Raw genomic sequence first — 15,553 nt, 5'->3', positions numbered from 1 at the left:
TCTCCTCAGACTGTATTCAGTGGGCATAAAGGTGTCTTTAACAGAGGGAACGAGGATTTATCTCTGTGCTTCACCCCGGCAGAAGCAGACAGCGAGGGGGCGGGGCTTGTTCCAAACGCTCAGCTGCTCTCCCATTGGTTATTACTTATGACGTCAGAGACAGACAAAGTTCCTACTGGCTCCTGAAGCCGGTGTAGCGGAAGTGGTTCTGGAGGCAGCAGCAACACTTGTAATGTTCACAGCTTCTGTCTGACACCTCAGAGTTTATAAAACTCATACAACACTATCAGAACACATGGTCACCATAGGAACCTTTATAAGTTCAGGCTTTCTAAAGTAACGGGACACACACACACATCAGTCCAATCCAGATGTTTTTCTCATCTTTTCATAGTTTCCTGTTTTGCCTTCATAACTCAGATGGAATCAGTCAGTGAAAAACACAGCAGGCTGTGAGAGAAAGTAAAGGTGTTCACCAGACCAACCAAGGCTGAACCTGAGGGATGTATCACTGAAATTACTGAGCACATCATCAGACAGGAGAAGAAGAAGCCCATTTTCACTGATATCAGCATCAGATAGCAGATCTGGAGGTGCTTTTCTCTCTACAGCTGGCCTTCACTCCTCTGTGTCTTCTCTCCAACCATCTTTGTCCCAACCATTGCATCTGTGGTGTTCAGCACATCTGCAGCATCAGGCCCGCTGGCTCCGTTCTGCTCGTCTTCTGCAGACGGAGCTTTTTCATGGCAGGAAACCATCCAGTGAGTCTTCCAGTGGTTCTACAGGAACCACTGGAAGACTTTCACTTCCTCCTTTAGTTGAACGCTTCATCAAACTGACATCATGCAGTTCCTCTATTCGCCACCAGAGAGAGACACATCTCCATCAATGCAGAGTCCCGCTCAGTATTACTGACAGTACTTCACAGCCACTGAGAGGACACATTTAAATCAGTAACATACAAAGAAATGATTTCTGTATTTGAGCCAGGCTTCCACCTCCATATAAGACACACACTGTGTCCTCATACAACAAGCAGCTCTCCTGTCTGAGCGTCACATCTTTACAGTTAGCATCAGCACACACAGCATGTTGATGAAGATTCTCACTCATCCAGGTCATGGTAATCCTAAGAGCTCACATCCTCTGGCCTAAAAGGCCTCTAGCAAAGAGCCAGATAAGACCAGAGTCACCCACTCTCCAGATAAAGGGCCTTATGAGCTGCTGAAGTTCTTCAAGTAAATAAGTTTATATTAGTTTCTCTTTTGGTCCGAGGCTCTGGTGCTCTGGAGTTACACCAAGTGTTTCTGAATGTTAGCTGCAACACCTTTAAAACCTGTTTTATCTTCATGCAAACAACAGCTAATCCTAACTGTCCTGTAGTTCGTAATGTGTCAGATCTCCATTTATTCCATCTCTTTCGCTGCAGTTTTAAAACTTCATTACATTTGTTTTGTTGTTGAACCACCAAACCAGCTCAGAAGACACAGTATTTAATGGCTATCAGGTTGAGTGGAGGATGTAAATGAACAAGTGGTTCACTTCAAGGCAAGTAAGAACATTCATCTTGAAAATCAACAGATATCAGCTTGCTGCACTTTTGCATGAAAGGATAACAAATCCAAGCCTGCAATTGTTATTAAGTTTTAAACAAGAGGCACAAGACTGAAGCGTTGGAACAGACAATTATAGCAGATAATAAAACACTTGTGATCTGTGGTGATTTCAACATGGACCTCTTAAAGGTACATACTCCTAAACAAACTTGTGATTTCTTGGCTGCGTTATACGGTAGAGGCTTGTATCCACTGATCACAAAGCCGAGCAGAGCAGCCACAGATAGTGCAACATTAACTGACAACATTTTTACACATTCCTTGGACACTGGTATAAATAGTGGTTTGGTAATAAGTGATGTAAGTGATCATTTAGCTGTTTTTTGGAACATTTAATGATCAGCTACAGAGGAAGAAAACAGAAAAGCGTAGATATGAAAGGGTAAGGACTGTTAAAGCAATTAATGCTTCAGAAATGAGCTTTAAAACAAGAGTGGAATGAGTTTCATACAGATGAAGTAAACACTGCAGACAATTCATTCTTCAACTGTTATTTATCTCTCTGTGATAAACACTGTCCAACAGGTTTATGTTCACATAAGCATAGTTATGCTGAGAAACTTCGGATAACAAAGGCATTAAAAAATGCATGTAAGAAGAAAAATAAACTTTATGGAGACTTCATCAAAACTAGAACAGAGGTTGCTGAAAAACGCTGAGATGCACAAAAACAGGCTGACCAACATGTTGAGGCAAGCAAAGAAGCAACATTATGATAAAATGTTACAAATAAATCAAAATAATATGAAGCGCCCATGGAACATCCTAAATAATGTAATGGTGAATAAGCCTTGATCACCAGATCAACCTAAGTGTTTCATAAAGGACAATAAGGTGTTTGGCAATCTGACTGAAGCGGCTGATGAATGGAACTCAGTACAGCGGCTCGTGAATCCTCTGGTGCACGTTGAGCATCGTCATGCTCTTGAATTCCTTCCCGCAGTCGTCACATTTCATGAGGTCCCTCATTTCCACGAGGTTCTCCTGGTGCTCCTTCAGGGCGGACGCGTACTGGAAGTGTTTGCCGCAGTTTGAGCACCACACGGGTATCTTCAGCGACGACCCCTGTTGGTGGTCGGTGCCGCTCACTTCTGCGCTTGACTCTTTTCTCCAAAACAAACGGGAGCTCTTCTTCTGGCAAATGGCGTAAATCTGGTGTCTTTTCAGCCGTGCATGTGTTTAAAATGCTCGTTGCAGTGGATGCAGTGATAGGGCCGATCGTCCGTGTGGCACTGTGTGTGTCTGTTCAGTGTTCTGACACAATCAAATGCTTTAGAGCAAACGGGGCACACTTTGAGGGCTTTCTTTGCCACGTTTTGAACAGGTGCAGATGGGCTCTCCTCAGACGTCCCAGGAGGTGTTTCTAAATGAGCTTCCTTTGTGTCGCTGTCACAGTTCTGAGCGTCAGCGCCTGCCAGAATCTGCTCCAGCCTCTTGCTCTGCAGTGTGTCCTTAAAACATCTGAGGAAACTGGACAAGTGGAGGACAAAAGAAGAAGTGTCAGACCTAAAAAACTATCTACAGAAGATGAACAATATCTGAAAGTGATGTCCTTAAGAAAGAGGAAAAAATCCAGCAAAGACCTGACACAGGAGCTGAGAGATGCATCTGGACCTTCAGCTGATCCATCGGCTGTTGGCCCGAGCCTCATCAGAGATGGGCTCCATGGAAGGGTGGCTGTCAGGAAGCCGTTCTTAAGGAAGGGAAACAGTAAGTGTTGTTTCTAAGTGCTTGTTAAAATGACTATTTTAGATACTAATTATTGTTTTTTAGGCGATGTGAAAACCGTTTGCTGTGACTTTCAAATCTGCTTCAAAAACTGGACGTGTTTCTTCAGATAAACTCCTGACCAGCTGTGAAAAAGCAGTGAAAATGTCTGGCCTGTATAAACTTTGTGATGTCAAACAAGATCAGAGATGACATTGCTTGTGATGTCACTACAGTGATGACATCACAGCTTTGTGAAGGCTTCTGTTCTGTCTCTTCTGGTCTGTGGTTCCAACCACAGATTCTGGATGGAACTGAAGTCCGGATTCCAGAATGTTGATTTGTGTTCTCTGTTAATCTCTGGACGACTTCAGCTGATTACTTCCTGTCACTGTCACGTTGGAAGGTCCACTTCTGCCAGTTTTTCAGCAGCCAGTATCATGTTTTCCACCAGCAGTGTTTCCCAAGACAGAATAATGTCAGTTTGTTTAAAATGTTGCCAAAATAAACTATTACAATTACAACAAATGTCATCTCAGGGCACTTCAGTAATAAAGTCCAATTCAGGCCAATTGGAGTTCAATTCATTGTAATTATGATCCAATTCATTAAATTCAGAATGAATCCAATTCATTCATACAGAGCAATTCAAAAGCTATTTCCTCGCTAAGGAAACCAACAGATGGCACCGAACTTGCACTATTTCTAATTAGATAGAACTTTTTAATAGTTCTAAGATCATATCTTTCTGGCTTTATTTGCATTTTACAAAGAGTCCCGAGTAATTATGAAAGTGGGGTTTTAATTAGAAGAAAAAGCCTCAAAATAAAGTGATTTTTAGGAGTATGCAGGGATTCATTTCCATCTAATGAACAGCTCAGTTATATTAAACAGTGGGCCGTGTGAGCAGCAATCAGGGGAGTAAGGAGTTCACAGATCATAGACAGAGGCAACCGTCCAACTATTCAAAGCTTTTAAAATGAGTAATAAAATCTGACAGGTAACCAGGGAAGGAAGGACAAGAGGCAGGGAGGTGGTCAACCACTGTGTGGCCTGGTGTGGGAATAATCACCTCAGCTGCTGATTTTAGGAGGAGCACCAATAAGCCAAACAGCGTCTCCATCCCAGGAGAAGAGGTGGCTGAGGAACACCTGGGAGTTTACCTGTTGCATATCTCTTATGAGTCTGTGGTGCAGAGTGCATCTTTCTTCAGCACCATCTGCTGTGGCAGCAGCATCAGAGCCAGCGGCTCAAAGAAACTGAGCAAACTGCTAAAGAAGGCTGGCTCTGACCTGGGGACTGCTTTGGAGCTGTGTTTGATGAACACTCACTTCTTTTTTTTTTTTTTTTCCTTGTCCTGTCCAGCATTATGGCAGCAGAATTGTAATCTGAATACCGTTTATGCCAAACACATTTGCTATACCAAGGGAAGCTTTATGAATGTAAAGCTCCCCTTGATGCCCATCAACTCCTTATTTTTATTTATTTGTTTTTGTTACAATACTCAACATGATGTGATAGTGTGATAGTGCCGAACCGGACCGGGACACAGAGAGAGAGGGAGAGTGAAGAAGGGAAAAAAAGGAATAGAAATATGAAGAGACAAACATAGAAAACAATGAAAAATCAGACAACCAGCTGCTACACCTGTAAAAACAAAACTGAAGACAATCCAATAATTTAGTGGGGAATCCAGCCTTAGAGGAACCAGGAGCACCTGTAAGCAGACAAGCAGAGAACAAACACACAAACAAAAAAGCACAAGCAGCAGCAATCACACGGCAACCTTCCATCAAGGAATCGAACCCTGTTCCTCCGCTTGACAGGCGGATTCTAACCTTTGACCAGCGAATTGTCAAGCATTTGCATGACTGAGAGAGTAAATTGACTGGAAGGGGATCCATGGTGTAAAGGTCAGCACTCTGGACTCTGAATCCAGTGATCTGAGTTCAAATCTCAGTGGAACCTTCAGGTGTGTGCTGTCATGGTTGTGTTCTGGAAAGAAGATGAGTTGAGTAGGCTAGTCAGTTGTGAAATGACACCAGATTGCACGATTGATCAATTCCAGCTGAGAGGATCTGAGGTATGTGACGTCACACCTCTGTGTTAATAGTTGAATCTTTTTTGGTTTCCTCTTGCATATTCATTTACGATTCTTCTATTTATCCATGCTCTCCCAGAGGAGTGTGTTACAATCCCACTTCTGACTCAATTTGTTGCGACTCCACAATCTCTTTCCGCGAGCAACAAAATTTGGGAAAACTTACCTCATTCTTTGGCTTCCGGAACACTCGTGAACAAGTATGGCGCCAGTTTCCGTAGTGTAGCGGTTATCACGTTCGCCTCACACGCGAAAGGTCCTCAGTTCGAAACTGGGCGCGAAACATTTCTTGCTCCTCCTTTATTTATTTCATCCTTGTGTGAAGATGAATGACTGCACGTTAATGATAGCAACATCAACATATTCATAATTATGGATAGGAGGGGAGCCTCATCTGCTGTTCTTGACATGTAAAGTCAATTTTTGCAAGTTTTCAAAAGATTTTCTCATGCTATGGAGTGAAACGGACTTTGGCGAATCCCTAGCTGCTAAGCGAAAATGGCAGCCTTCGGTCAAGGAATCGAACCCTGTTCCTCCGCTTGACAGGCGGATTCTAACCTTTGACCATTGAAGAAGATACAGAATGTGTTGCTTGACTGTCGTGCCAATTCTGAGAATACAAGTTGTAAGAGTATCACTGAAAAATTGACAAAAAAACACGTTGCTAAAACCATTTCATTGTCAAGCATTTGCATGACTGAGAGCGTAAATTGACTGTGGAAGGGGTTCCATGGTGTAAAGGTCAGCACTCTGGACTTTGAATCCAGTGATCCGAGTTCAAATCTCGGTGGAACCTTCAGGTGTGTGCTGTCATGGTTGTGTTCTGGAAAGAAGATGAGTTGAGTAGGCTAGTCAGTTGTGAAATGACACCAGATTGCACAATTGATCAATTCCAGCTGAGAGGATCTGTGGTATGTGACATCACACCTGTGTGTTGATAGTTGAATCTTTTTTGGTTTCTTCTTGCATATTCATTTACGATTCTTCTATTTATCCATGCTCTCCCAGAGGATTGTGTTACAATCCCACTTCCGACTCAATTTGTTGCGACTCCACAAACTCTTTCCGCTAGCAGCAAAGTTTGGGAAAACTTACCTCATTCTTTGGCTTCCGGAAAACTCGTGAACAGGTTTGGCGCCAGTTTCTGTAGTGTAGTGGTTATCACGTTCGCCTCACACGCGAAAGGTCCTCAGTTCGAAACTGGGTGGAAACATTACTTGCTCCTCCTTTATTTATTTCATCCTTGTGTGAAGATGTATGACTGCACGTTAATGATAGCAACATCAACATATTCATAATTATGGATAGGAGGGGAGCTTCATCTGCTATTCTTGACATGTAAAGTACATTTTTGCAAGTTTTCAAAAGATTTTCTGATGCTATGGTGTGAAACAGACTTTGGCGAATCCCTAGCTGCTGAGCGAAAATGGCAGCCTTCGGTCAAGGAATCGAACCCTGTTCCTCCGCTTGACAGGCGGATTCTAACCTTTGACCATTGAAGAAGATACAGAATGTGTTGCTTGACTGTCATGCCAATTCTGAGAATACAAGTTGTAAGAGTGTCACTGAAAATTGACAAAAAAACACGTTGCTAAAACCCTTTCATTGTCAAGCATTTGCATGACTGAGAGCGTAAATTGACTGTAGAAGGGGTTCCATGGTGTAAAGGTCAGCACTCTGGACTCTGAATCCAGTGATCCGAGTTCAAATCTCGGTGGAACCTTCAGGTGTGTGCTGTCATGGTTGTGTTCTGGAAAGAAGATGAGTTGAGTAGGCTAGTCAGTTGTGAAATGACACCAGATTGCATGATTGATCAATTCCAGCTGAGAGCCTCTGTGGTATGTGCCGTCTCATGATGTTGTACATCCTGTCCACATCCAGGACCTGTCGTGCCCTCTTATGCAACCCTGTTTCTGTGAGTTGGTGCTGGCCACAGGCAGGGTTGGGACAGACCACCTTCACCTTCCACAACTTATACGGCATCCAGGCCAGCAGTAAATGCGCAAAGAAGCGGTCCGGTGTAGGAGCCTGGTGGTACATGCTAGCGTCGCCAGCGTCGCCACTCGAAATATTTCGCCCAACGTCAATTAATTTACTTGATTTACCTTCTAATTACTGTGTGAGTGGTGTACTTTCACATCGAGTGCAAATGACTGTGTAAATCTACACAGAAGGCTTGCTTTGCTCATGTCGGTTTGGGAACTAGTTTCTAGTGCGGAAAAACACAGCCGAAGCACACTCCCCGCTACGTCATTGGGAATCCCCCCCCCTGGCTGCTTCACGCTGGTTTGTTTGAGGAAAGCGGGGGTGGGGATTCCCAAAGACGTTGCGGGGAGTGTGCTTCGGCTGTGTTTTTCCGCACGTTGGGCGAAATATTTCGAGTGGCGACGCTGGCGACGCTAGCATGTATGTATTACGCGCAACCAAGCAGTGGTCAGTGCTGTGAGATTCGGACAATGCCTGGGTCGCCAGGAAAACGCTCCCACACACTTATTTATGTATCGGGAATGCGGGGATACACTTAATTTGGCCTGGGGTGGCATATCCCTTTAATGGCAGAATAGATTTATCATAATTAGCATGTGTACTAATATGCACACACACACACACACACACACACACACACACACACACACACACACACTCTCACACAACCATATGAACACACTGCTGGAGTCTTTAATTGCCCAGTGTTACCTTCGGAGTGTGGGATCCACAGGGACACTTCCTGAGCTGACCCAATAAGGACATCTGTCCATGCGTCTGCATGGGACATTTCTCAATCTAAAAATAATAGTTGATATAAATAAACACAAGTAATATGAATGTAACTTACTTGCTCATGACATGTTTATTAACTCATTGGCTTTTACTGTATTTTCTATCATGAGTAAAAGTATTATTAGAGTAAATGACAAGTAATAAAATATACTGTGCAGTGCTCATACCCTTTGATACAGCTCGTAGCACTTCTTCTGTCTGGGAGCTGGCCTGTTCCCTTCACCTGCCGGCCAGGCTCCAGTGCTGGCAAACTTCCTCAGACGGGACATCCACTCTGAGTCCGCCATCGCCCTGTGTTTCTTTGGCATGGTAGAAGATGCCTTTGGTGACATGAATGAAAAAATGAATGAATGAATGAATGAATGTAATTTACACAAGTGATAAATGAAGCTAGGCCTACCATACAAATAGAAAGTTATAATTGAGCTAAGCAAAAACCAGCGTTTATCACAGAAGCAGTGGCGTCTGGCTTGTGAAAAGTAAACAAAATGGACGTGAGCTAACAGTAACGGAGCGGTCATAACGTAGAGAACTCATTCAAACAACATGACAACACACGCACACGCGGTGAAATCACTTCTTGGCTTAAACTAACCTCTTATAACCTGAACAAAACTGTATTTAATATCTAAATACTCCCCATGTGGATTGAATAGACGTGTTTTTTCCTTTGTTTTGGACGAACTGCCTGGGCGCCGTAGTCACTTCTCACTGCACACGCCCCTGTAAACGCCCCCTCACGGCCACAATGCATACAATTCTCGTCCAACCTTTCGGCCCTGCGATTGGTCAAATGTTGGAGCGAGGGAAGAATCTGGCAAAACGATTGCTCGTTGAATGCTGGATTTGCGAAATATTACTGGCTCTTAGAGTCCAACATTCACAATTTTGGACTGACGCTTCAGCGCCTGCTGGCGTTCAGGTCGCAGTCTCCCCTGAAGGTGTGGGTTCAAATCCCACTTCTGACATTGCAGACTTCTCCTAGAGAAGCATTTTCACTGGCAAGGCAACCAAAGTTCACTCCTTGGTTGGCTGTTGCTATTCTGGCACTGTATCATCTAGTTTACAGCAACATTCTTGGTGTCGATATGTCACTGTCATATTTCAGGACCGCTCTAAACCGCAGGGAAGAGGCTCGGTGCATGAGAATCCTTTGTCCACAAGTCAAGTCATGGTTACGTGTAACATCTTGCTATGTACTGAACACCACAGTAAAAGCTATGTTTTTTTTTGGCAAAAAATTGTCTAAAAACAAAACACTGGCAAAAGACCTGGACATTTCATCACTGGGATTCAAAGTCCTTGTTGGCTTTGGACAAGGCAAGACAAATATGAAACAACAGGTTTTCTGTTGTTGGACAAAGTACTTGGAAGTGAGCAATATGGAAGAGTGGTATGAAGGAGAGGGCAGGGGGGGAGATAGAGGTCCCTGTACGCCAGGCTTCTTGTGGTGGCAATACATTTGGTGCTAAGTGAAATGCCATCTAAAGTGCTTTGATAAGAGCAAAAGAATGTAAGATAGTTGAATTTGAAATGACGGTATGTATTGAAGCCTGGTGTAAGAGCTGCTGGTTTTGAGTGATTTGTAAGGGAAGTGACTGTATGCAAGAGAGAGGTTGGCTGACGGTACATTGATTAATTAATTATACTTGGTGGCAGGCAGCTGATAAAAGACCAAGATCTTCCACGCAGCACCCGGGAATTCTTTAGCTAACCCGCCCTAAACCGTTTCCCATTCGTTCTCTTTGGTCGTGCTGAACCACTACGGATGTAATGCGCCCTCCGGCCACTGCCGCCTTTTGGCGCTGCAACCGTTTCATGTCCCGCCTCCCTCTCTGACTCTTCATTCAGTGACAGGAGGAGAGCAGAAGCCAGCAGATAACACCTGTACTTTGTACATTTGTTTCATCCAACAAAGGTAAGTGACATTTATACGAAGAAATAAATACAACAATAGATAATATGAGATAAGATATGATATAATCTGACTCTTTACACTCTTTAACTGTTTCAGGTCCCCCAAGGGGCCGTTTAGGTGAGGGAGGACTCTCAACTGTTTCAAGCAATTTTACACATCACATGTCTAATATATACATCTAATATGTGCTTTTCCTCATTTGTCACAGGTCAACATGGAAAAAAAGTTTAGTTTTTTCCCTGGGAAGATCAACGTGGTTTTCCGCAAAGGACCTCAAGGGTTTCCCCGCCAGGATCCAACTGATGCAGCTAAGCTGCTGAAGGACAACCCTTCTCTGCAGGACCAGTCTGCACCTCTGTGGGAGGACGGGGTAAAAAATAAAAAAATGCCCTGACTGTGGTCCGCCAGAGAGGAGGGGACGTCTCAGACAGGACAGAGGTGCTGGGGGAATACATCCTGCAGTTCGGAAAGTACAAGGGGAAGTTATTTCGTTGGCTTTTAGAAAATGATGTCGGCTACACAGTCTACCTCCTCAAACACAGAGAGAAAGAAGAGGCTGCAGGAGTGTGTACAACAGAGGGGCACCAGAAGGCCAGCTTGTTGTGTTTTGTGGATTATGACCACAGCTTTGAAGAGGTCATATCTCTCCTGCGCTTTGAGTCAGAAAAACCCACATCTCAAGCAGCTTCAGAGGACGATCAGCTGGTTGGCTTTGGCTCTGATTCCAGGAGCAGCTGGCAGGAGGTGTGGGAAAACAGGGCTGGTGGCTTTGCAGCCTTCATCATGGAGGCTCAGTGTTTTCCAGGGTCTCAGATGTGCAAACTACAGCAGTATCTGAGAAAGAAAGAGCCAGCGTCTCTGCCCTCTCCACCAGTTCTTGCCTCAAGTGCACGTCATGAAGCCACGAGGAGGTTTTTCAGTGTACTGGAGAAAGGAATACAGAGCATATCACCCACACAGGAACTACGGTGTTGTAAGTGCATTTTTGCTTGATTTTCTTTTAAGTGAACATTCAAAATAGTTTTGGTCAAAAAGTCTTATTAAATGTGAGTCTGCTAAACTATTGAATCTTTTTGTCTTTTGCCAGCTGCTACTCTATCATCGTCTTCTGTAGCAGGACGAGCTGCAGGAATGAAAACAGCTTTTGTGAAAGTTCACATGTGTCAGATGGAGCCACAATGAATTGCTCTCCAAAATGGAACCATGAATTAAACTGCGTGTTTTCTGTGTGTGTTCTGGCCACGTTCTAACGTTTGCATGCTGGCGTTCCCACTAACCAATACACATGAATTGAAGTACCCATTTTTCTTCTCCATGCATGTTATTTAAAGTTGGAAAAATCATAATGCTTTTCCTGCGTAGATTAATAAAGGCTAAAGAAAATGATTATAATTTAGCATCAATCTGTAGAAAATTGTGTGTATGAATAAAATTTATTAAAATATTACCATCAAATTTATGTAAGATCTACCCCTTGGGTTTATGAGACTTTGCAGGCCAAGTAAGATTTGAATGGTTTGTGCCTTTACCAGGATGATTATTATTGCTGCTTACTGACATAACAATGTGTGTTTTAGCAGCATCTGCTTCACTGCCGCCTGCTGACACCAGAAGGAAACTGTGCGAGCCACAAGGTAATGCTAATTGCAATTGAACTTGTTTGGTCATCTGCTGTTACTCTCATGAAATGAACTGTCTTATGTAATGCGGTAATATCAGTTATCTTTCAGTCATTTGCTGGTGAATGCTTTGTGTTGCCTGTCTGTCCTCGCAGTGCCCACCAGGCCTACAGTGAAGGAATCTGTGCTCCTTCCACCTGAGCTGCAGTTTCTGCTGAAAGAGCTTGCTATTCCCCAGCAAACTGAGGGGACGGTCTCAGCACCAGGTTTGTATTCTTCCAGACTGTTACACATAAGGTAAGACAACATGAAATGAAACAAATAAATACAGTAAAGCACGTTTTCAGGAACCTTCTGAGAGCTACTCTTCTGCTCTTACACCTGAACCACCACACAGTCAGTGTTACTGTTCCTCAGAGTAGTCTGTATCTTATAGTCTACAATAAAGAATAAAACCTGTAAATGTTATGGCATCTCACAAATATGCTTTTTCATTTTTCATCTCTGTTTTATCAGCTGGTCCTTCTGTTGTTGATGTTGCCCCCCCCACTGAGACTAAGACCAGCACCTCAGGCACCTGAGACACCAGATAGTACCATATTTTTTAATCTATCTTTACAACATGTGCGAAAATGGCTACAGGTCGCTAATTATGTATTTGTTGTTTCCTTGTTCCCACAGAGACACCAGACAGTAAGATGTTTTCTTTAATACACATCTACTGTAAATATGTTACTGTGGCTTAAATGTTTTTATCATATACTTACAGAGGTGACAGAGTTCCGCTTTAATGTTACAGAGGGTTCAGTTTAGTGTCATGATACCAGACTCCAGGGCCCAAAAGCCAACGAGTTTGAAGATGATTTATTACCTGATTTCTTTCCACAGTTCAGTAAACAAGGAAAGCCAGATTTAAGAGTTCTTTCCTCTTGAAGCAGACGGAGACAGGAGCTGGAGACTGAGGCAGGTACAGGTAGGCTACCGAGCGTTTCCAGGTGGATGTTGAATGGAGCAGTCGCTGAAGTGAGTGCTCATCTAACACAGCTCCAAAGCAGTCCCCAGGTCAGAGCCAGCCTTCTTTAGCAGTTTGCTCAGTTTCTTTGAGTCGCTGGCTGAAGTCGTCCAGAGATTAACAGAGAACACAAATCAACATTCTGGAATCCGGACTTCACTTCCATCCAGAATCTGTGGTTGGAACCACAGACCAGAAGAGACAGAACAGAAGCCTTCACAAAGCTGTGATGTCATCACTGTAGTGACATCACAATCGATGTAATCTCTGATCTTGTATGACATCACAAAGTTTATACAGGCCAGACATTTTCACTGCTTTTTCACAGCTGGTCAGGAGTTTATCTGAAGAAACACGTCCAGTTTCTGAAGCAGATTTGAAAGTCACAGCAAACGGTTTTCACATCACCTAAAAAACACTTAATTACTATCTTAAATAATCAACGAGTTCCATGTCTTTCCAAACGAAAGTTTAATGCCGTTTTATGATTGTTTGCTTGAGTGGTCATTGACTCAATGCAAAGGTGGGTGGGCTGCAGCAGTGGATACCTAAATGCTCCGTTCAGCACCAAATGTCCAAATTGTGATCAGAACATCTATAACTCACCCCAGACTACCTAAAAACAGGGCTTAATGTGCAAAATGGCGAACTAACCCTTTAAGTACTCATAAACAACAAGCAAAATGAGTCAAACCAAGAAATCCTCTCCTCCACTTCAGTGGTGTGACATGGCAGACGACGATTTGCCCGAGGGTTTCTACACGTGTCCCATTACTTTGGGCAGTAAGGAAAGTTATGAGGAACCCACCAGCTGTTGGAAAAAGAACAATCCCAGGTCTCTGGGACAAATTGTCGACACAGCTGAAGCCGAGGTTTGAAAACAGCGTGTACAATGTGCGGATCCGCCTGGAGTCAACAACGGGTCCGCTGAACACTGTGTGGAGGCGGGGCGAGCGGCTGATCAGGACGGCGGATCCGCCCCGGAGTCCACTGCTATCTGGGGAGTTATTTGTGTTGTGGACATTATTGCATTTTTAATGCCTTGAACTTTATCATTAAAGAATATTGCAAACTCATTACACTCATGAGTTCTAAAGGCAGTGAAACTGGAGGGTTTGTTAATCTGTTTACTGTAGCAAACAGGACACGAGAGTTGTTACTGCAGTTTGTGATGATTTCAGAAAAATAACTCTCCCTTCTACGCAAAGTCTGGTTGAACACACATAGCTTTTCTTTGTAAGTCTCATAATGAACCTGGAGCTTTGACTTGCGCCATTTCCGTTCGGCTCTCCGGCACTCCCTTTTCTGTGCCCTGACCGACTCTTCTTTCCTCCATGGCGCCCTTTGCCTACTTTTAACCATTCTAACCTTGACAGGAGCAATGGTATCCAAAACATTTAAGAGACTTTAAGTGTAAGAGTTCAACAGATCATCAACATCAGAACTACGGGGTGTTCTCAAACCTAATCATTTCCATAAACTGTGTCCCTGTTCTGTCATTTATGAGTCTTCCCCGAACAACTGCAGACCCAGCTGCTGGTTTGGGTGTAACAGACAGGTCAAAGAAAACACAGAAATGATCAGATAAAGCAACATCCACGACATCATCGATAAAACTATTCTTTGGTTGTTTGTAAATGGTGATATAAAGTATGGAAGATTGTTTTTTTTATTTGTTATATTGTCCCTGAACATGGCACAAACACCCCCACCCCTCTGGTTTTCTCCTGTTTCAGACACAAAATTGAAGTGAGGTGGACTAGACTCAATCAGGATTGCATTAGCTGTGTTTTTGTCGAGCCATGTCTCAGTTAAAAACATAAAATCAAGATTGTGAGAGGAAATAGAACTATTTATCAAGAATGATTTGTTACTTAAAGATCTGAGATTGAACACTGCGTGTTTGAGATTAGCTAGAGATTAGCTAGAGTTGAACTGGATGCTGTGTTCTTGCAAGGGATATGGATGAGATTTCTCTGATTGGACAGTCTGATTGTCCCTCTCTTCACTCCATCCTTGGACCTCTGGTTGAGATGGTGTTTACCAACACAGAGGCCCTTAGCGTCCTAGACAACAGCATTGACGCTGTTGGAAATAACAGCTGTGGGCACCGATGGTGGGGGCCGAGCAGGGGGGCTTTTGTCGATGGAGTAGGCTGAGGAGGGAGAGGGGCTCGATGCTTCTTTAAGGATATAATTCTTACCAATTACTTTTAAAAAGTAATTAGTTATAATTACTAGTTACTGCTCCCAAAAAGTAATTGAGTTAGCAACTCAGTTACCACATTGTAAAAGTAATTAGATAAGGCTCTAGCATGGTTGCTGCGTCTGCTCGCGCGAGCGGTGTTGATGACGTCACGAGTTCGTGCCCGCCATAGGACCCTATATAGTGGCGCAAGTCGTTGCGCGCCAGTAGTTGCAATTTTCTCCGTCACAGAGGTGGCGCTGCTACGTTAAGGTTACCTCTACTCTACAACCACAAAAGTGGAGAAGAAAACAATGCCGCTGTCAAGAGCAAGAATACTGTAATTAATGATACTGCTGCAGTTTTCGGATCATTTTAATTTTTTAATTCAGTTAATAGAGGTGAAGGTTTGAAGTCCCCGGCATCAACAGAGTCTCTGCCCTCTTCTTTGCCTTCACGTATCTGTCCCGTAGCTTCTTCCACACATTCTTACAGAACTCTCCCTCTTTCCCCAAAGTTCTGCCCATCTCTGTGCACCAGTTTTGGGAGTTTACGTGCTCCCTGTGCTGTTTCACTGCAGTTTCGTACAGCTGCCTGTACAAACGCACCTCCTCA

At 43.6% G+C, this 15,553-nt stretch overlaps 4 non-coding genes across 4 annotated transcripts; all 4 read left to right on the top strand.

Moving 5' to 3' along the window:
* The first annotated feature begins 5,635 nt into the window (after positions 1–5,635).
* On the top strand, positions 5,636–5,709 carry trnav-cac (transfer RNA valine (anticodon CAC)). The gene has a single exon. It is a non-coding gene; the product is annotated as a tRNA-Val (tRNA).
* Positions 5,710–6,148: 439 nt separating this feature from the next.
* trnaq-uug (transfer RNA glutamine (anticodon UUG)) lies at positions 6,149–6,220 on the top strand. Its single transcript has one exon. It is a non-coding gene; the product is annotated as a tRNA-Gln (tRNA).
* Positions 6,221–6,564: 344 nt separating this feature from the next.
* trnav-cac (transfer RNA valine (anticodon CAC)) lies at positions 6,565–6,637 on the top strand. Its single transcript has one exon. It is a non-coding gene; the product is annotated as a tRNA-Val (tRNA).
* A 438-nt stretch (positions 6,638–7,075) lies between these two features.
* On the top strand, positions 7,076–7,147 carry trnaq-cug (transfer RNA glutamine (anticodon CUG)). The gene has a single exon. It is a non-coding gene; the product is annotated as a tRNA-Gln (tRNA).
* The last annotated feature ends 8,406 nt before the right edge of the window (positions 7,148–15,553 follow it).

This window comes from Odontesthes bonariensis, chromosome 11, assembly GCF_027942865.1.
Source record: "Odontesthes bonariensis isolate fOdoBon6 chromosome 11, fOdoBon6.hap1, whole genome shotgun sequence".
NCBI lineage: Eukaryota > Metazoa > Chordata > Actinopteri > Atheriniformes > Atherinopsidae > Odontesthes > Odontesthes bonariensis.
This window is presented reverse-complemented; position numbering and strand designations above follow the sequence as displayed.